The sequence below is a fragment of the Tamandua tetradactyla genome, chromosome 9 (assembly GCF_023851605.1).
Source record: "Tamandua tetradactyla isolate mTamTet1 chromosome 9, mTamTet1.pri, whole genome shotgun sequence".
NCBI classification, from domain to species: domain Eukaryota; kingdom Metazoa; phylum Chordata; class Mammalia; order Pilosa; family Myrmecophagidae; genus Tamandua; species Tamandua tetradactyla.
In genome coordinates, this window is record NC_135335.1 from 111,002,396 (window position 1) to 111,023,516 (window position 21,121).

The window sequence follows — 21,121 nt, forward strand, 5'->3', positions numbered from 1 at the left end:
AGAATATATGCCACAACACATTACAATTTCCAAGTAATCACAATATCCAGCAGTCCATAATATCTAGAACTTCTAGAGTTGCTTATGTGTGACAATAAGTTCTGTGATATTATAGAACTCAGCTATCAATCCTCTACATTGAAAATCTGTCATACCGTCAATCTGATCCAAAATTGGCCTGACCTCTTAGTCTCGGGAAACTACTTCCCTATAAATGCTCTGGTGCCCTGGGATGTGCACAGTTACACTAGCAGCCAGGGTTCCACCAGATCTGTAAAGCAGTGGTATCAGGATTGTATATTTAGTGGTCCGCAGAATACTTTGTTGAGTACTCTTTTTTAAAAATTTTTTTTATTAACTTTTAATTTTTTTTTAAAAATATGACTAGAAACGCAAACATTCTTAACATATGATCATTCCGTTCTACATATATAATCAGTAATTCACATCATCACATAGTTGCATATTCATCATCATGATCATTTCCTAGAACATTTGCATCAATTCAAAAAAAGAAATAAAAAGAAAACAGAAAAAAAATTATACATACCATACCCCTTACCCCTCCCTTTCATTGATCACTAGCATTTCAAACTAAATTTATTTTAACATTTGTTCTCATTATTTATTTTTATTCCATATGTTCTACTCGTCTGTTGACAAAGTAGAGAAAAGGAGCATCAGATACAAGGTTTTCACAATCACACAGTCACATTGTGAAAGCTATATCGTTATTCAATCATCATCAAGGAACATGGCTACTGGAACACAGCTCTGCATTTTCAGGGAGTTCCCTTCAGCCTCTCCCTTACATCTTGAATAACAAGGTGATATCTACTTAATGCGTAAGAATAACCTCCAGGATAACCTTTTGACTCTGTTTGGAATCTCTCAGCCATTGAAACTTTGTCTCATTTCACTCTTCCCCCTTCTGGTCGAGAAGGTCTTTTCAATCCCTTGATGCTGAGCCTCAGCTCATTCTAGGGTTTTTCTCAATCCGTTGATGCTGAGTCTCAGCTCATTCTAGGATTTCTGTCCCATGTTGCCAGGAAGGTCCACCCCCCTGGGAATCATGTCCCACATAGAGAGGGGGAGGGTGGTGAGTTTGCTTGTTGTGTTGGCTGGAGAGAGAGGCCACATCTGAGCAACAAAAGAGGCTCTCTTGGGTGTGACTCTTAGGCCTAAATTTTAAGTAGACTTGACCTATCCTTTGTGGGGTTAAGTTTCATATGAACAAACCCCAAGACAGGGGCTCAGCCTATAGCTTTGGTTGTCCACACTGCTTGTGAGAATATCAAGAATTCAACTTGGGTAAGTGGAATTTCTCCTCGTTTTCATCATTCCCCAAAGGGGCTTTGCAAATACTTTTCCATTCACTGATTGAATCACTCTGGGATTCATCGGGGCATCACTCTGGACAAACCAACAAAATCTCACGTCCTGCCCAAGATTCCAAGTACCCACAGCATTCAATCAAGCTATTTACATCAGTTATATTAGGAAATGCACAAGCCAAACTATAAACCTTGTACCAAATAAACATACCAAATAAACAATTGATCTTTGATAAGGCAGTCCAGCTAACTCACCTGGTACAGAAAAGTCTCTTCAATAAATGGTGCCTAGAGAACTGGATATCCATAAGCAAAAGAATGAAAGAGGACCCCTATCTCACACCCTATACAAAAGTTAACTCAAAATGGATCAAAGACCTAAACATTAGGTCTAAGACCATAAAACAGTTAGAAGAAAATGTAGGGAAATATCTTATAAATCTTATAATTGGAGGCAGTTTTATAGACCTTACACCCAAAGCAAGAGCACTGAAGAAAGAAAGAAAGAAATGGGAACTCCTCAAAATTAAACACTTTTGTGTGTCAAAGAACTTCATCAAGAAAGTAAAAAGACAGCCTACACAATGGGAGACAATATTTGGAAATGACATATCAGATAATGGTCTAGTATCCAGAATTTATAAAGAGATTGTTCAACTCAACAACAAAAGACAGTCAATCCAATTACAAAATGGGAAAAAGACTTGAACAGACATTTCTCAGAAGAGGAAATACAAATGGCCAAAAGGCACATGAAGAGGTGCTCAACTTCCCTGGCCATTAGAGAAATCCAAATCAAAACCACAATGAGATATCACCTCACACCCACCAGAATGGCCATTATCAACAAAACAGAAAATGACAAGTGTTGGGGAGGATGTGGAGAAAGAGGCACACTTATCCACTGTTGGTGGGAATGTCAAATGGTACAACTGCTGTGGAAGGCACTTTAGTGGTTCCTCAAAAAGCTGAATATAGAATTGCCATATGACCCGGCAATACCATTGCTAGGTATCTACTCAGAGGACATAAGGGCAAGGACACAAATGGACATTTGCACACCAATGTTTATAGCAGCATTATTTACAATTGCAAAGAGCTGGAAACAGCCAAAATGTCCATCAACAGAAGAGTAGCTAAACAAACTGTGGTATATGCATACGATGGAATATTATGCAGCTGTAAGACAGAATAAAGTTATGAAGTATGTAACAACATGGATGGACCTTGAGGACATTATACTGAGTGAGACTAGCCAAAAACGAAAGGACAAATACTGTATGGTCTCACTGATATGAGCTGACATTAGTGAATAAACTTGGAATATTTCATTGGAAACTGAGACCATCAGGAGATAGAAACAGGGTAAGATACTGGGTAATTGGAGCTGAAGGGATACAGATTGTGCAACAAGACTGAATATAAAAACTCAGAAATGGACAGCACAATACTACCTAACTGTAATACAATTATGTTAAAACACTGAATGAAGCTGCATGTGAGAATGATAGAGGGAGGAGGGCTGGGGGCATAAATAAAATCAGAAAGGAAGACAGATGATTAAGATTGAGATGGTGTAATCTGGGAATGCCTAGAGTGTATAATGATAGTGACGAAATGTACAAATTTTAAAAATGTTTTTGCATGAGGAAGAACAAAGGAATGTCATTACTGCATTACTGCGGGGTGCTGAAAATAGACGGTAATTAGTATTTTAAAATTTCACCTTATGTGTGGGACTAAAACCACCCTTTTCTTTTTAATATTTCCTTTGCACTCTATTAGACAAATGGAGAAAGCATTCTGTTAAATAAAAAAAGTAATTTCAGTGAGGGAAAAATATGTAGGTTTTCAACTTGTATCGTTCACTAACTTCCGTTAACATTAACCCTGGCATCTTACATTTTGAGACCTAATGTTGGGAATACTTTGTGTTTTGTAACCTTGTCAAATTACTTCATTTCTTAAGGCTTCTCTAGATTCACCTGGAACTTGAGAGAGATTAGAACTAGATCTGTGCTTTACCAACTGTTCTGAGAACCTTTTGTGTTCTGTTGAGATGTTCATCAGCCCCAAAGGGAAAGATGGGAATAGGACAAGTGGATTTTAGGGGTGGTTCAGCAACCTTTTACTCAATCATTGGCCACACATATATTCATATTTTGGGCTTCGGCACAAGACTGAATTTTGAGAAAGAAGTTCAAACTGATTCTTTTTTGAATTAAGGAACCATTTTGCCAAAACCCTAAAATTATGTTGAACAATTTCAAGTAAAATCCGAAGGACAATCAAATAGATTTCTTCATAAATAATTAACTAGTTTGATTGAGAAGTTTCAATGTATTGAGCTATAAATGTACAATATTTTAATTTTTCCAGTAAGCTCTACCAACTGTGCTTTGAGAACTTGCTCCTGAATAGTAAGTTTCACTAGCAGTAATTTAGAATGCTTGTATCACATTTCAGGTACTTTCAGTTACTGGAACAGTTTAGTAAGATTAATATTTAAATTTCAAGTTGAATGCAAATCTCTCCCCATCTTTCCACCATAGCTCACCTGATTGCCCACGAAGCTTGGTCTGGGGTAGAAGCAAACATGGTAGGATTTTTCTTAGACTCCCCATCCTTTTCCTGAGTTTTCTGCTCTGGTGTTGTAGCAGGGAAGGAGAAACAGCCTTTGTTAAGTTGTCCATCCTTTCTAGTACTCATAATTGCTGTTCTTACATAAGTATCATACATATGTGGGGGTGAGGTTGCTGTCCCTTTTCCACTGGTTTTTAACTCTGATTAATAGTTCCATAGTCTTTCTCCCCTCCCTCATGGGACTTTGCCAATACTTTTTGATTATCTGATTAATATACTCTAGGATGTATCTAGGCATTACAATAATTTATATAGGATTAAAAGACCTTTTTCTCATTCTGTGTCTCTGTGTTTCAGTTGTTCAAATGAGCTATTCAGATAATTGGAATTAGATTATGCATTACAGAAAATTTCAGTTCCAAATCAAATAATCCTTTCTTCCATTGTCTCAAAGACAGTGTGGTTCTAAAATACAGACACTGTCTTCCTTACCCCTGTGTTCTGAATTACTTTAACCCCAACTTGTTCGGCTTCATTCTTATCTCTAAATATCAGGTTATATATATAAAACAGCCTCTCAAAATCCAGTAATAATAATCACCACTCCAGACTTGATGTGTCTGCTCTAAAAGCTTACAGTCTAGGCCCCTGTTTTCTTATAAGCATTTTCTAAAGGTGACCATACTATTGTTGTTTATTTGTTTCTGGCTTATTTTGTCTCGCCAAATGTCCCACATGTTCATTCACATCATTGCATGCCTCATGACATTGTTCCTTTTCCTAGCAGCACAGTCTTCGTTCATAAGTAAATACCATCGTTCACTATTCTACTTCTCCATCAGTGCATCCTTCAGCCACCTGCATTCATCGGATATCATGTAGAGGGCCCAAAGGTCCACCAACATTCTCAATTTTACATAATTACATTGTTCTCAAGAGACAGAAAACCAATAAACACACCCTCACCAAACAGGAGATATAAACCTCCTCTTAACTCTTGTCCCTCACCCCATTATTTACCTCTGCTGTTGCTGTGGGAGTGCTGATGGTTTCCTTTTGAACATAGCTCATAGCATGCAGTAGCAGTTTTCCCCTGTACCCTGGATTTAAAACACTCTTTATACAAGAATCATATCTTTGAAGTAATTCTTACACGAACTCATTCATATTTCTAGTGTCAGTGGGACACGTAGGTCTATACAACCCTTTTCAATCTTATTCACCTTCAATATGGTAATATTACTTCTAGGCCCACTAGCAAATCACCTTCACTCCAGTCTATTCCCTTATATTGGAGTTCAACCTCATCAGCTCACAGTTCATCCCTGTCTAGCTTCTACGTATCTCTAAATCCCCTGTATTTTGTGTTATAAGTCTCTGATTATACTTTTATGTTGGTCATAAAAGTGGAATTATACAGTATTTTTCCTTTTGTGTCTGTCTAATTTCACTCAGCATTATGTCCTCAAGGCTCATTCATCTTGTCACGCACTTCAGGACATCATTTTGTCTTACTGCTGCATAATATTCCATCATATGTATGTGCCATATTTTGTTGATCTACTCTTCTGTTGATGGGCATTTGGTTTGTTTCCATCTTTTGGCGATTGTGAATAATGCTGCTATGAACATTGGTGTCCAAATGTCTGTGTCGTGGCTTTCAGCTCTTCTGAGTATATACCAAGTAGTGCTATTGCTGGGTCATAGGGCAGCTCAATATTTAGTTTCCTAAGGAAACACCAAATAGTTTTTCATAGTGACTGCACCATTATACATTCCCAACAGGAGTGCATAAGTGTTCCAGTTTCTCCAAAGCCTCTCCAACATTCAAAGTTTCCTGATTCTTTAATAGCAGCCATTCTTATAGGTTGAGGTGGCATCTCACTGTAGTCTTGATCTGCATTTCTCTTATAGCTGGTGAAAATGAGCATCTCTTCATGTGGTTTTGAGCCATCTGCATTTGCTCTTTAGAAAAATGTCTATTCATATATATTTAGCCCATTTTATAATTGGATTGTTTGTTCTTTTGTTGTTGAGTTGTATGATTTCTTTGTATATACAGGAAATCAAACCTTTGATAAATGATTTCCAAATATTTTCTTCCATTGAGTTGGCTGCCTCTTTACCTTTTGACAAAGTCTTTTGACATGCAGCAGCATTTGATTTTGAGGAGTTCCCCTTTCTCTATTTTTTCTTTTATTGCTTGTGCTTTGGGTATAAAGTTTAGGAACTACCTCCTGTTACTAAGTCTTGAAAATATTTCCTTACATTTTTTTCTAGAAACTTCATGGTGCTAGTTCTTATATTTAGGTGTTTGATCCACTTTGAGTTATTTTTTTGTGTAGAGTGTAAGATAGGGGTCCTCTTTTATTCTCTTGGCTATTGATATCCAGTTCTTCCATGCCCAATTATTGAAAAGACTATTTTGTCCCAGTTAAAAGGATTTGGGGACCTTGTCAAACATTAGTTGACCATAGATTTCGTGGTCTATTTCTGCACTCTTGATTTGATTCCATTGGTCAGTGGTTCTGTCTTTGTGCCAGTACCATGCTATTTTGACCAGTGTGGCTTTATAATAGGTTTTAAAGTCAAGGAGTGTTAATCCTTTCACTTTGTTCTTCTTTTTTAGGATGCTTTTAGCTATTTGGGGTCTCTTTCCCTTCCAGATGAATTTGGTAGCTTTTCCAAATCTTCAAAGTAGGTTGTTGGAATTGTGATTGGTACTGTGTTGAATCTGTAGATCAATTTGGGAAGAATTGACATGTTAGCTATAGTTAGCCTTCTTATCCATGACTAGGGAATGTCTTTCCACCTGTTTAGATCACCTTTGATTTCTTTTAACAATGTTATGTAGTTCCATGTACAAGTCCTTTACATCCCTAGTTAAGTTCATTGCTAAGTATTTGATTCTTTTAGTTGCTATTTTGAATGGAATTTTCTCCTTAACTGACTCCTCAGCTAGCTCATTGCTGTGTATAGAAATGTTACTGATTTTTGCACATTAATTTTAAATCCTGCCACCTTGCTGAATTTGTTTATTAGTTCAAGTAACCTTGCTGTAGATTTCTCAGGATTGTCCAAGTATTTAATATCATATCGTCTGCAAATAATGAGAGTTTTACTTCTTCCTTTCCAATTTGGATGCTTTTAATTTCTTTGTCTTGCCTGATTGCTCTAGCTAGAACTTCTAGCACAATGTTGAATAACAGTGGTGACAGTGGGTATCCTTGTCTTGTACCTGATCTTAGGGGGAGCTCTTTCAGTCTCTCTCTATTGAGTACGATGCTGGCTATTGGTTTTTCATATATTCCCTTTATCATATTGAGGTAGTTACCTTTGATTTCTATATTTTGGGGTGTTTTTATCAGAAAAAGATGCTGAATTTTGTCAAATGCTTTTTCAGCATCAATCGAGATGATCATGTGATTTTTCCTTTTGATTTGTTAATGTGCTGTGTTACATTAATTGATTTTCTTTTGTTGAACCCTCCTTGCATTCCTGGTATAAACCCCACTTAGTCATGGTGTATAATTCTTTTAATGTGTTATTGGATTTTATTTGCTAATATTTTATTGAGAATTTCTGCATCTATGTTCAAGGGAGATTGGCCTGTAGTTTTCTTTTCTTATAGCATCTTTACCCAGTTTTGGTTTTAAAATGATATTAGCTTAATAAAATGAGTTAGGTAGAGTTCTTTTTTCCTCAATTTTGTGGAAAAGTTTGAGCAGAATTGATGTTAGTTCTTTCTGGAATGTTTGATAAAATTCCTCTATGAAGCCATCTGGTCCTGGCCCAGGAAGATTTTTGATGACTGATTGAATCTCTTTATATGTGATTGGTTTGTTGAGATCTTCTATCTCTTCCTGAGTCAATGTAGCTTGTTTGTGCTAGGAATTTGTCCATTTCATCTAAGTTGTCTAGTTTGTTGGCGTATAGCTGTTCATAGTATCCTCTTATGATTTATTTTATTTCTTCAGGGTCTGTGGTAATGCATCCCTTCTCATTTCTGATTTTGTTTATTTGTATCCTCTCTCTTTTTTTCTTTATTAGTCTTGCTAGTGACCCATCAATTTTATTGATTTTCTCAAAGAACCAACTTTCGGTTTTATTGATTCTTTCTATTGTTCTCCCATTCATTTATCTCTGCTTTAATCGTTGTTATTTCTCTTCTCCTATTTGCTTTGGGGTTAGTTTGCTGTTCTTTCTCAAGTTCCTCCAGGTTTGCTGTTAAGTCCTTGATTTTTTATCTTTCTTGTTTTTTTAATACAAGCACTTAAGGCAATAAATTTCCCTCTCAGCATAGCCTTTGCCACATCTCATAAATTCTGATAAGTTGTATTCTCATTTTCATTCATCTCCAGGTAGCTGTTGATTTCATTAACAATTTCTTCTTTGACCCACTGGTGAGTTAAGAGTGTGTCATTTAATCTCCATATATTTGTGATTGTTCTCATTCTTTGGTGGTTATTGAGACTCAGCTTCATCCAATTGTGATCAGAGAAAGTGCTTTGAATAATTTCAATATTTTTGAATTTATAAAGACCTGTTTTGTGCCCCAGCATATGATCTATCCTGGAGGATGTTCCATGAACACTAGAGAAGAATGTATAACCTTGTGCTTTGGGGTACAGTGACCTATATATGTCTGTTAAGTGTAATCCATTTATCAAATTATTTAACTCCTCTATTTCCTTGTTGATCTTCTGATTGTTCTGTCTATAGAGAAGAGTGTTATATTGAAGTCTCCTGCTATTATTGTTGAAACCTCTTGCTCACTTCAGTTTTGCCAATGTCTGTCTCATGTACTTTGGAGCTCCTTGATTGGGAGCAGAAACATTTGATTGTTATATCTTCTTGGTGAACTGATCCTTTAATTAGTATATAGTGTCCTTCTTTGTCTCTTATGATGTCTTTACATTTAAAGTCTATTTTGTCCGGTATTAGTATAGCTACTCCTGCTTTCTTTTAGTTACAACTTGCATGGAAGATCTTTTTCCATCCTTTCACTTTCAGTCTTTTGTATACTCGTGTCTAAAATGAGTCTCTTGTAAGCAGCATATAGCTGGATTATGTTCCTTAATCCATTCTGCAAATCTGTATCTTTTAATCAGCAAGTTTAGTCTATTGACATTCAAAGTTATTACTGAAAAGGCATTTCTTGATTCCACCATCTTATCTTTTTTATTTTATTTGTCAGATCTATATATTCTTTTCCTTCTTTCTCTTTGTATTCTTTAAATTACCCTTAGTAGTACTCTTCAATTCTGTGCCCTTCTCCAGACCTCTCTCTCCTGTCTTTTTTTTTTCAGCTGGCAGAACTCCTTAAATATTTCTTGTAGGGCTGGTCTCTTGTTGACAAATTCTTTCAGGGGTTCTTTGTGAAGGCTTTATTCTCCCACTCAATTTTAAAGGACAATTTGGCTGGGTACAGAATTCTTGGCTGGAAGTCTTTCTCTTTCAGAATCTTGAATATATCATACCACTGCCTTCTTACCTCCAGAGTGCTAGTTGAGTAGTCTGAACTCAGTCTTATTTGATTTCCCTTCTATGTAGTAGATTGTTTTTCTCTTGCCACTTTCAGGATTTTCTGCTTCTCTTCAACATTTGACAGACTGATTAGTATGTGTCTTGGGGAAGGCCTATTTGGATTTATTCTTCTTGAAGTTCTTTGGTTTCTTTGACTTGTATTTATGTCCTTTATGAGGGTTGGGAGGCTTTCCCCCATTATATCATCAACTACTCTTCCTAGCCCTGTACTGTCCTCTTCTCCTTCTGGGACACCAATGATTCTTATATTTGTGCACTTTGTTTTATCTATCATCTCCCTGAGTTCCCAATGAATTTTTTCCATCCTTTTGCTATTTGCTGTTTTGAGCCTTCAAAGTCAATGTGTGCTTCTAGTATGTTTTTTATTTGGTCAACAGAGCCTTTAATCTCTGTGATTTCTGCTATTTTTCTATTTAGTCTTTCAAATTCCTCTTTGTGTTCTTCTACTGTCTTCTTGATCTTCTTTATGTCATTTACTATCCTGCTTATTTTATTAAGTAGAGTTGTATGAACATCTTTGATTAGTTGTTCCAATATCTGTTTCTCCTCTGGTGTTTTAATTTGGTCATTAGGAGGGCTATATCTGTCTGCATTGTGATATGCTTAGTGATCTTCTGTGGTCTTCATCACATGTAGATATCTGGATTGATTTAGTTTGGGAGGTGACTTCTTTCAGTAGTCTAAGGCCTTGTGTTTGTGGGATGGTTGTCCAGCAGGGAGCAGGGCATGGGTTGGAGCACTTAGTATGGTGATTTGTTCCAGGGTAGGTATGGGCACAGGTTGCAGATGTTCTTCTGGTACTTATGAATGTGGGCACCCAGCATGGGCCTTCTTTTAAATCAGTACTAGACAAGCCAATAACTTTAGTCTGAGCATGCTGTTCTTTCCAGTATAATTTCTGAATTTGGGGTAATTTTCAGTAAGAAGAAATTATTTCAAACAGTACATGGAAGACTGAATTGTAGTACCCTAATTAGGGCATGTTCTTGGTCTTCTGCATTCTGGTGGCTATGGCCCATTTATAAATAGATGTCACTTCAGTTAAGGTGTGGCTCAACTGAATGAGGTTCAATTTTAATTTGGATTCCTGGGGTCCTTTTAAAAAGAATGAAATTCAGACATAGACAGAGAAGCCATGGGGAGCAGCCAGAAGCCAGAAGTCAACAGAATCCTGACAGGAAAGGAGAAGATGCCACCACATGATGGAAAAGCCAAGAGCCTAGGATAACTGGCAGCCAACTCCAGAATGCCCCAGTCTTTGGGAAGAAAGCGTGACTTTATGATGCCTCAATTTTTTACATCTAGCCTTGTCATGGTCAGGTTCATGTGTTAACTTGCCGAGGTGGTAGTGCCCAGTTGTTTGGTTGGGCAAGCACTGGCCTGTCTGTTGCTATAAGGACATTTCATGGGCTTAAATCATAATCACGTTGGCTGCATCCACAGCTGATTAAGGGAAGTGCCTTGTGCAATGAGTGATGCTTAATCAAATCACTGGAAAGCTTTTAAGGGGGATTCAGAAGAGATGATCACTCTTCCTGCTTCAGCCAGCCAGCCTCTCCTGAGAGTTCATTGAGGACTTTCATTAGCGCTGCCAGCTCACGGCCTGCTCTACAGACCTCGGACTCTAAATCCCCATAGTGATAAATTTTATGTATAAATTTTTATAAATTTTATAAATACAGGTATCTCCCCCTGATTCTGTTTCTTTAGAGAACTCTAACTAATACAGCTTGCTACTGGGAGTGGTTCTTAAGAACAGGAATCTTAAAAATTTTTTTTTATGATTAGTTTTCTACTCTGACTGGACTCAAAGGCACTAATAACTCTTTTCCCTGTAATCAGAATGATACTGCCAACCAGTGGGGTTAGTTGCCAAAAGAGAGAGTCAAAATATCACCATTGGATTCTGCTAATTATTCACTTATACAATGTCAGGCTCTGGGGCATAATGTTTTTGACAACTTTACAGAGTTTTGTGGAATTAGGAGGTATAGAGATGTTGGCTGGTTGTTGTTCTATATGCTGCATATATTGATGAGGGAAAGGGATGAGCTGAAGGCTTCAAATGAGAAGCTTATGCACCATATGACAGATGTAAAATGCCCTGAAGGATAATCTTATTTCCAGTAGCCACAGACTCGAGAGCTCTGAAAATCAGACTCAGAGTCTCATTTTTAGGGTATTGACTTTAAAATGTAAATTTAAATCTCAACCTTGCATAGTGTCTGCCGTTAAAGTGAAGGCATTGATTAGAAAGGAGTGGGGTTTGAAATACTAATGGTAAATGAAAGCAAGGGGTAAGGGGTATGGTATGTATAACATTTTTTCCCTCTATTATTGTTTTATTTCTTTTTCTGTTGTCTTTTTATTTCTTTTTCTAATTTGATGCAAATGTTCTAAGAAATGATGAATATGCAACTATGTGATGATATTAAGAATTACTGATTATATATGTAGAATGGAATGATATCTTATTGTTTTGTTTGTTGTTAATTTTTTTAATTAATAAAAAAAGTTTACCATTTCTGTAAAAAAATAAAATAAATATAATAAAGTATTAAAAAAAAAAGAAAGGAGTGGGACCATGAAAAATGGAATGGTGACATATTCAAAAATGGATTGATGATGATGGCTGTGGATCTCTAGATTGTATTGAGTCTTTTTTAGATAACCCTGAACTAGTCTTCCCTGAGTAGTTGGCCACCCAACCTCTACATGAAAGGATTAACCCTAGAGTGATTAATCCTGTCTCACCAGATGAAACTGCAAATAAACACCCTGAAGCAATTGGCTTGGAAGACTTTAAATTATTTTTATGATCCACCACACCACCCCTCATTTCTTCCAGACCTATAACTAGGCTAAAGTCCCAACAGGCCCCCAAAGGTGAGTACAAAGTGTCACCCATGATGAGGGATGCTATACTCCAAAATAACTGTGAGCTTTCCAATTTATATAGACAAATCAGGGGAATATATGTGGCAATGGATTTTAAGGATGTGGGATAATGATGGGATGAAGATAAAGCTGGATCAGGCTGAATTTATTGATACAAGCCCACTAAGCAGAGATTCTGCACTCAACATTATAGCTCGAGGAGTTAGAAAAGGCATTAACAGTTTGTTTGGATGGTTGGCTGAAATCTGGATCAAAAGGTGGCCAGCATTACCTGAGGTTGAAATGCCAGAACTGCCCTGGTATAATGCAGATGAGGGGATCCAGAGGCATAGAGAGATTGGAATGTTAGAGTGGATTTATCATGAAAATCCTGCTCTTACACCCCAGGAATGTCTGGAGGATGTAACTTTTAGCAGAACTGTGAGAAATAAATTTATGAGTCTAGCGCCATCATCCTTGAAGAGCTCTGGAGGGACTGCAGAGCTTACTGCCACTCTAAAGGACTTGAAGGAAGCAGGGGTGGTGATTCCTACCATATCCCCATTCAACTCTCCTATTTAGCCTGTGCACAAAACAGATGGGTCTTGGAGGATGACAGTGGATTATTGTAAGCTCAATCAGGTGATAACTCTAATTGCGGCTGCTGTTCCAGATGTGGAATCATTGCTTGAGCAAATCAATACATCCCCTGGTACCTGGTATGCAGCTTTGATCTGGCAAATGCTTTTTTTTCTCAATAACTGTAAGGACCACCAGAAACAGTTTGTTTTCAGCTGGCAAGGTCAGCAATATACCTTCACTCTCCTACCTCAGGGGTATATCAACTCTCCAGCTCTGTGTCATAATCTTGTCTGAAGGGACCTTGATCATTTCTCCCTCCCTCAAGACATCACACTGGTCCATTATATTGATGAAACCATGTTGATTGGACCTAGTGGGCAAGAAGTAGAAACTACTCTAGACTTACTGGTAAGGCATTTGCATGTCAGAGGATAGAAGATAAATCCAACAAAAATCAGGGGACTTCCACCTCAGTGAAATTCCTAAGTGTCCAGTGGTATGGGGCATGTCGAGATATCCCTTCTAAGGTGAAGGATAAGTTGCTGCATTTGGCCCCTCCTACCACCAAAAAAGAGGCACAGTGCCTAGTTGGTCTCTTTGGATTTTGGCGACAACATATTCCTTATTTGGGTGTGCTACTCCATCCCATTTATCAAGTGACCAGAAAAGCTGCTAATTTTGAATGGAGAACTGAACAAGAGGTGACTCTGTGGCAGATCCAGGCTGCTGTACAAGCTGCTCTGCCACTTAGACAATATGATTGAACAGATACAATGGTGCTGGGAGTGTCAGTGGCAAATAGAAATGCTGTCTGGAGACTTTGGCAAACCCCTATAGGAGAATCACAATGCAGACTACTAGGATTTTGGAGCAAAGCCTTACCATCTGTTGCAGATAACTACTCTCCTTTTTAGAAACAGCTTTTGGCCTGCTACTGGGCCTTAGTAGAGACTGAACACTTAACCAGGGGCTACCAAATTATCATGAGACCTGAGTTGCCTATCATGAGCTGGGAGTTGTGTAGCCCACCAAGCCATAAAGTTGGATTTGTGCAGCAGCACTCCATCATAAAATGGAAATGGTATATACGAGATAGGGCCAGGGCAGGTCCTGAAGGCACAAGTAAGTTACATGAAGAAGTGGCCCAAATGCCCATGGTCTCCACTCCTGCCACATTGCCTTCTCTTTCCCAGACCAGAGCTATGGCCTCTTGGGGAGTTCCTTACTGTGAATTGACTGAGGAAGAGAAAACTCGGGCCTGGTTTATGGATGATTCAGCATGATATGCAGGTACCACCTGAAAGTGGACATCTACAACACTCCAACCTCTTTGAGAGGTACCCCGAAGGACACTGGTGAGGGGAAATCCTCCCAGTGGGCAGAAGTTTGAGCAGTGAACCTGGTTGTTCATTTTGTTTTTGTGGAGAACTGACCAGAGGTGCATTGGTATAATGACTCAGGGGCTGTTACTAATGGCTTGGCTGGATGGTCAGGGACTTGGAAAGCGCATGATTAGAAAATTGGTGACAAAGAGTCTGGGGAAGAGGTATATGGATAGATCTTTCTGAGTGGACTAAAAACATGAAGATCTTTGCATCCCATGTGAGTACTACGAGAAGGTGACTTCAGCACAGGAAGAGTTTAATAAGTGGATAAGAAGACCTGTTCTGTGGATACCAGTCAGCCTCCTTCCCTAGAAACTCCTGTCACTGCCCAAAGGGCTCATGAACAAAATGGTCATGGTGGTAAGATGGAGTTATGCATGGGCTCAGCAACATGAACTATCACTCACCAAGGCTGACATAGCTGCAGCCATTGCTGAGTGCTCAATCTGCCAGCAGCAGAGACCCACACTCAGTCTCTGATATGGCACCATTCCCCAAGGTGATCAGCAGGCTACATATTGGCAGGTTGATTATATTGGACCACTTTCATCATGGAAGTGGCAGTGATTTGTTCTAACTGGATAAGACACATACATCAGACGTGGACTTGCTTTCCCTGCATGCAATTCTTCTGCCCAAACTACCATCCATGGACTTACAGAATGCCTTATCCACCATCATGGTATTCTACACAGCATTGCTTCTGATCAAGGAACCCACTTCACAGCAAATGAACTGAGGGAATGGGCACGTGCTCATGGAATTCTCTGGTCTTACCATGTTCTTCATCATCCAGAGTCAGCTGGATTGATAGAATGGTGGAACGGTCTTTTGAAAACTCAGTTATGGTGCCAACTAGATGGCAATTCCTTGCAGGGCTAGGGTGATGTTCTCCAGGAGACTGTGCATGCTCTAAATCAGCATCCACTGTATGGTGCTGTTTCTCCCATAGCCAGAATCCATTGGTCCAAGAACCAAGGGGTGGAAATGGCAGTGTCACCACTCACTATTACTTCTAATGATCCACTAGGAAATGTTTTGCTTCCTGTCTCTGCAACCTTGAACTCTGCTGGTCTACAGGTTTTAGTTCCAGAAGGGGAGTTTCTACCAGGAGAAACAACAATGATTCCATTGAACTGGAATCTGAGCCTGCCACCTGGTTACTTTGGGCTACTCATGCCCCTGGATCAATAAACCAAGAAGGGGATTATTTTAGTGGCTAGGGTGACTGACTCTGACTATCAGGGGGAAATAGGACTACAACTACATAATGGGGGCAAAGAAGAGTTTTACTGGAGTATAGGAGATCCCCTATGGCATCTCTTAGTACTACCATGCCCTGTGATTAAAATCAATATAAAACTACAACAATCCAATCCAGGTAGGACTACCAATGGCTCTGAAACTTCAGGAATGAAGGTTTGGTTCACCCCACCAGGCAAAGAATGATGGACAATTGATGTGCTTGCTGATAGTAAAGGGAACGTGGAATGCATAGTGGAAGAAGGTAGTGATAAATATGAACTACAACCATGTGATCAGTTACAGAAACAAGGACTGTAATGTTATGGATATTTCTTCCTTTTTTTTGTAATGAGTATCTATGTATTTAAACCTAAATCAAATACCTTTCTTTTCCTCTTTATTTTATCCCCTTTGTCATGTGACATAAGCTGTTTTGTTCATGTTATAGTATTCAAGTTGTAAGATATCAAGTTTAAGAGTGAATATTATCCAAGGACTCACATTCTATTCTTGAGAGATTTAGTGTGTTTCCAGGTGTATGCAGGAGAGTTGAGTATTGTTAGGGGAAAAAATGTGCCTGCTATGGTTTTCTATTTAGAGATTAAGTATGGATTAAGGTGACGTGTATAGCTGCCAAGTTGACAAGGGGTGGATATTATGGTAAGATTCATAGTCAGCTAGTGGATGGTGCCCAGTTGTCTGGTCAGGCAAATGCTGGCCTGTTTGTTACTATGAGGACATTTCATGAACTTAAATCATGATCACACTGGGTGCATCCACAGCTGATTGCAAGTGCAGAAGATTGGAGTGTCTTCTGCAATGACTGATGCTTAATCTAATCATGAGAAGGCTTTTACGGAGAATTCAGAAAAGACAATCACTCTTCCTGCTTCACCAGCCAGTGTCTCCTGAGAGTCCATTGAGGACCTTCATTGGAGCTGCCAACTGGCAGCCTACTCTTGGACTCTACATCCCCGTGGTTACATGAGACACTTTTATAAATTTTATAAATAAAGATATCTCCTGCTGATTCTGTTTCTCTAGAGAACCTTAATACAAGCCTCAAAACCATAAGCCAACAAATTCCTGTTGTTATTTAAGCCAGACAATTGTATTTTATTTATTTTAGCAACTAAGAAAGTAAAATACAGTACTTCTCAATAAGTTATTACAAGTCACATTAGTGGTCCTTCTATTTTGAGCTTTTCTCTCTGTCAAAACGACTTCTAATAAAAAAGCCAAAGGTTACTGGTGAGGAAGATAAATGATAGTTCAAGGCAGTATTTCTCAAAAGTGACTACTAATCCTTCATCATGTTCCAGGAAAGGGTCCTATAATCAGATATTTGGGGGATGAACAATGTAGTATTTTTTTTGTAAAGAATCATAAACCAAAAATGTGTATTTAGGTCTATGAGAAGTCTTCTAGTGAAGAGACAGGGTTATAAGTAAGTGCCCAGTTGAAATCCTGGCATAACCATTCTCTACCCGGGTTACTTGACATCTCTATACCTCAAATTCTTCATATATGAAATGAGGATAATAATAGCATTGGCCTCATAAGGTGATTATGAGAATTAAATATCGTATATAAAACTTCTGATTCATATATACACTTATTAAATGCCAAAAAATGTTAAATATTAGCATTATTAATATTTCCCAAACTTATTTGCCATAAAAACATATTTGAAAAGCATTAGACTAGGGATATATTTAATGAAAAGAAATTATATGTTCACTTTGCTTTAGCCTTTTTGATATTGGGCCTTAAATATGCCACTTCCAATTCCTTGTCTTATATTCAAGCTTACTGATGAGATTACTGAGAAGTAAAACATAATCTACTTCATTAAAAAAGCATTTTTTTAATATAAATGGAAATAAGTTTGCCTGAAAACTCTTAAGAAAGATTCTAACCTCATACTCTGAGATGACCAATTGGTATATTAAATGAGACTGATAGAAAGATAGTGAAAGCGTACATGCATAACCTCAGGAAAAAATTAAGGAATAACCACATGAAAATTGGGTGAGGAAATTTGAGAATTATACTTATGAAAGATGGTTCCAGAAGTAGCTAGGGAAAATGTTCATGAGGGTTCATTAATCATTTCATCCTCTAGTAATTATCAGATGAATTTAGCCTCCTCTTCTCTCCTTTCTGTACATTATTCTGTTGAACGAAAGGAAAATGAGAGATCAGAGAATAATGAGATGGAGCTGCCAATTACCCTTGGATAAATATAACAGAAACAGTATTGGAATGAACCTTAAAAGTAACAAATACCCTTGCCAAATCAAGAGTCCTTTCTCCACCATCCCTGTTAAATGGAGCCTCCAAAATATTTACAGAATAATATATTTACAGAATATTTTGGAGCCTCCAAAATATTTACAGAAACAGGATCTCACTACTTACCCAAACAGGCTTGTTGGCTAGCTCTAATAGTTTTAGAATTTTCTTTTTGATACTAAGCTAAAATTCAGTGTCAGGTAATTGACAATCATTAGTGTAGTTCTATCCTCCTATTCTCTGAAGCAAAGCTAAATATATCTAATAATTTAAATTGATAATCCTTCATTTATTTGTAAGCAGATATTATGACACTCAAGTCTGTTTCTTTAGGTTAAGTTTATACCGTCCATTCAGAGTTCATATGTGACTGACCTTCTGGATAATTCACCAACCTGGATTGCAGCCACAAGATACATTGTTATCTGCCAGTACCTCACTTAAATGAATGTTGTAATGGAGGGAGGGACCAGAGTTAATAGGTAGTTTAGATTTCCTGTTTGGCGAGGGAGAGTTTATTGGTTTTCTGGCTCTTGGGAAAAATGAAATTATCTAAAATTTAGAATGTTAATGGACTTTGGACTTTGGGTCTTCTATATGATGCCCGATGAATTCAGGGGGATGAAGGATGCACTGATGCAGAAGCAGATAGACGAATGATAGTGTATACTTATGAAGGAAGGTTGTGCTGCTACAAAAAGGAACAAAGCCGTGAGGCAAAGAATGATGTGAATGAACATGTGGGACATTTAGTGAGACAAAATAAGCAAGGAACAAAAAAACAAGAATGGTATGGTCACCTTTAGAAAATGCTTATGAGAAAACAGACACCTAGATTGTAAGCTTTTAGAGCAGACACATCAAGTCCAGAGTGGTGATTATTATTTCTGGATTTTGAGAGGCTGTTTTATATATATAACCTGATATTTAGAGATAAGAATAAAGCAGAACAGGTTGGGGCTAAATTAATTCAGAACATAGGGGTAAGGAAGACAGTGTCTATATTTTAGAACTGCAGACTCATTGAGACCAATGGAAGAAAGGTTTATTTGATCTGGAACTGAAATTTTCTGTAGTGGGTAATCTAATTCAACCTATCTGTATAGCTCATTTGAACAATTGAAACACAGGGAGCACAGAACAAGAAAGAGGTCCTTTAATCTTGTATAGAGTATTGTAATGCCTAGATACATCCTAGCGTATATTAAGCAGATAATCAAAAACTGTTGGCAAAGTCCCCTGAGGGATGGGAGAAAGACTATAGAACTGTTAAACCTTATCATCAGGGAATCCCCTGATACTGTGTCAAACTTTAGGGACACCCAAATCAATAGGTCATGCCCTCGATCAGGAGGCTTACACTTGTGAAGCTTACATAGATAGCAGAGAAGCTCATAATATCTAAAGTCATGCCCAAAGTTACTTTGGAGGACTTCTTTTGTTGCTCAGATGTGGCCTCTCTCTCTCTAAGCCCAACTCTGCAAGTGAAATCATAGCCCTCCACCCTCCATGGGATGTGACATCCAAGGGTGAAAGTCTCCCTGGCGACATGGGAGATGACTCCCAGGGATGAATCCAGACCTGGCACTTTGGGATCAACAATTCCATCCTAACCAAAAGGGAGAAAATAAGTGTAATTACTAAAGTATCAGTGGCAGAGAGAGTTCAAATAGAGTCTAGAGGTTACTATGGAGGTTGCTACTACACAAGCTTCAAGTAGACCTTGCTACCTATCATAACCTGCCAACCCCCAACCAAGACCATTCCAGCCAATCCTAAAGAACACCTAGGGCAATATGTAAGATTTCACAAGGGTTCCAGGCATTAGAGTAACTTTCCAGGAACCTACAACCTGCAGATGGGTCCCTGGTCCACATAAGTCCTGAAACCTAGAGGGCTCAGCCACTCTAGAACACCAGATAGTTTCATCTCCTTACCCCATATTAGTGATAGACCTTTCCAATATTAAAAATTTAGAATTGCCATAGCCCAAACACCCCTAAAGAGAGGGATGGAAAGATCAAAGGTGGTGGTGGAGTTACATAGAGAAGATAGGACTTAACAAATGAATGTGAATGGTGAATCTTTAAATTGATATCTCTTTTAGTCTCCAGTATTTTAGAACAGCAAGAATGAAAAAACCTAAAATTGTGGAATTGTAACCCATGTCAAATTCTGAAATATGTTCTGCAACTAATAGTGTGCTGTGCTTTGAAATGTATAGCTATTTTGTATATATGTTATTGTTCACAGAAAAAGAAGGGAAAAAGTCGATTGGGATGATAAAAAAATATTTAAGCCCTCTAGCCTCCTATATTCTGGAGCAGCTAGAAGGAAAAATATGAGAGGACCATATGGTAGCCCATGACAAACTCTGGGATCTGTTCTGTAACTACTTGTCGAAGAGTGCTTTGAAAACTATAGCTTTTTTATTTCTTTGCTCTGTATATATGTTATACTATGAAATGAAAAAAAAAAGAATGATGCTGCTATAAATATTTGCATACAGGTTTCTGTGTAAACATTTTATTTCATTTCTATAGGGTTAATGCCGGGGAGTAAAATTGTCATTTCATACAGTAAATATATAAGAACTTTATAAGAAATTGCCAAACACTTTTCCAGAGTGTACCATTTTGCATTCACATCAAAATTAAAAATTCAATTGTTCTACAACTTTGCCAAATGGTTTTATTAGTGTTTTTCAATGTTAGCCATTTTAATATATATTTATATAGCAGTGTCTCATTGTTGTTTTAATTTGCATTTACCTAAAGACTAATAATGTTGAGCATGTTTTCATGTGCATATTTGCCATCTTCATGTCTTCTTTGGGAAAATATTTCTTCAAATCTTTTGTGTAGTTTTAAATTGGGTTATGTGTTACCTTTCTGTTGAGTTTTGAGACTTTTAAAATATATTATGGATATAAGTACTGTATGGATATGTGATTTATAGATATTTTCTCCTAAGCTATAGCTTGTCTTTTTATTCTCTGTGTTTCAGCCACCAAAAGATTTAATTTGGATAAAGTGAAATTTATCATTTTTTTTTGTTTTATGGGTTGTCCTTTTGGTTTTATAGCTAAGAATATAAGGTCTTGAAGATCTTCTGTTGTCTTCTAAAAGTTTAATAGTTTTACCTTTCACATTTAAGCCTAGGGCCCATTTTGAATTCACTTTTTTAAGATGTGGGGCATAAGAAAAAATTCACTTTTCACATGCAGATATTCAAATGTTTCAACATCATTTGTTGCAAAGACTATTCTTTCTC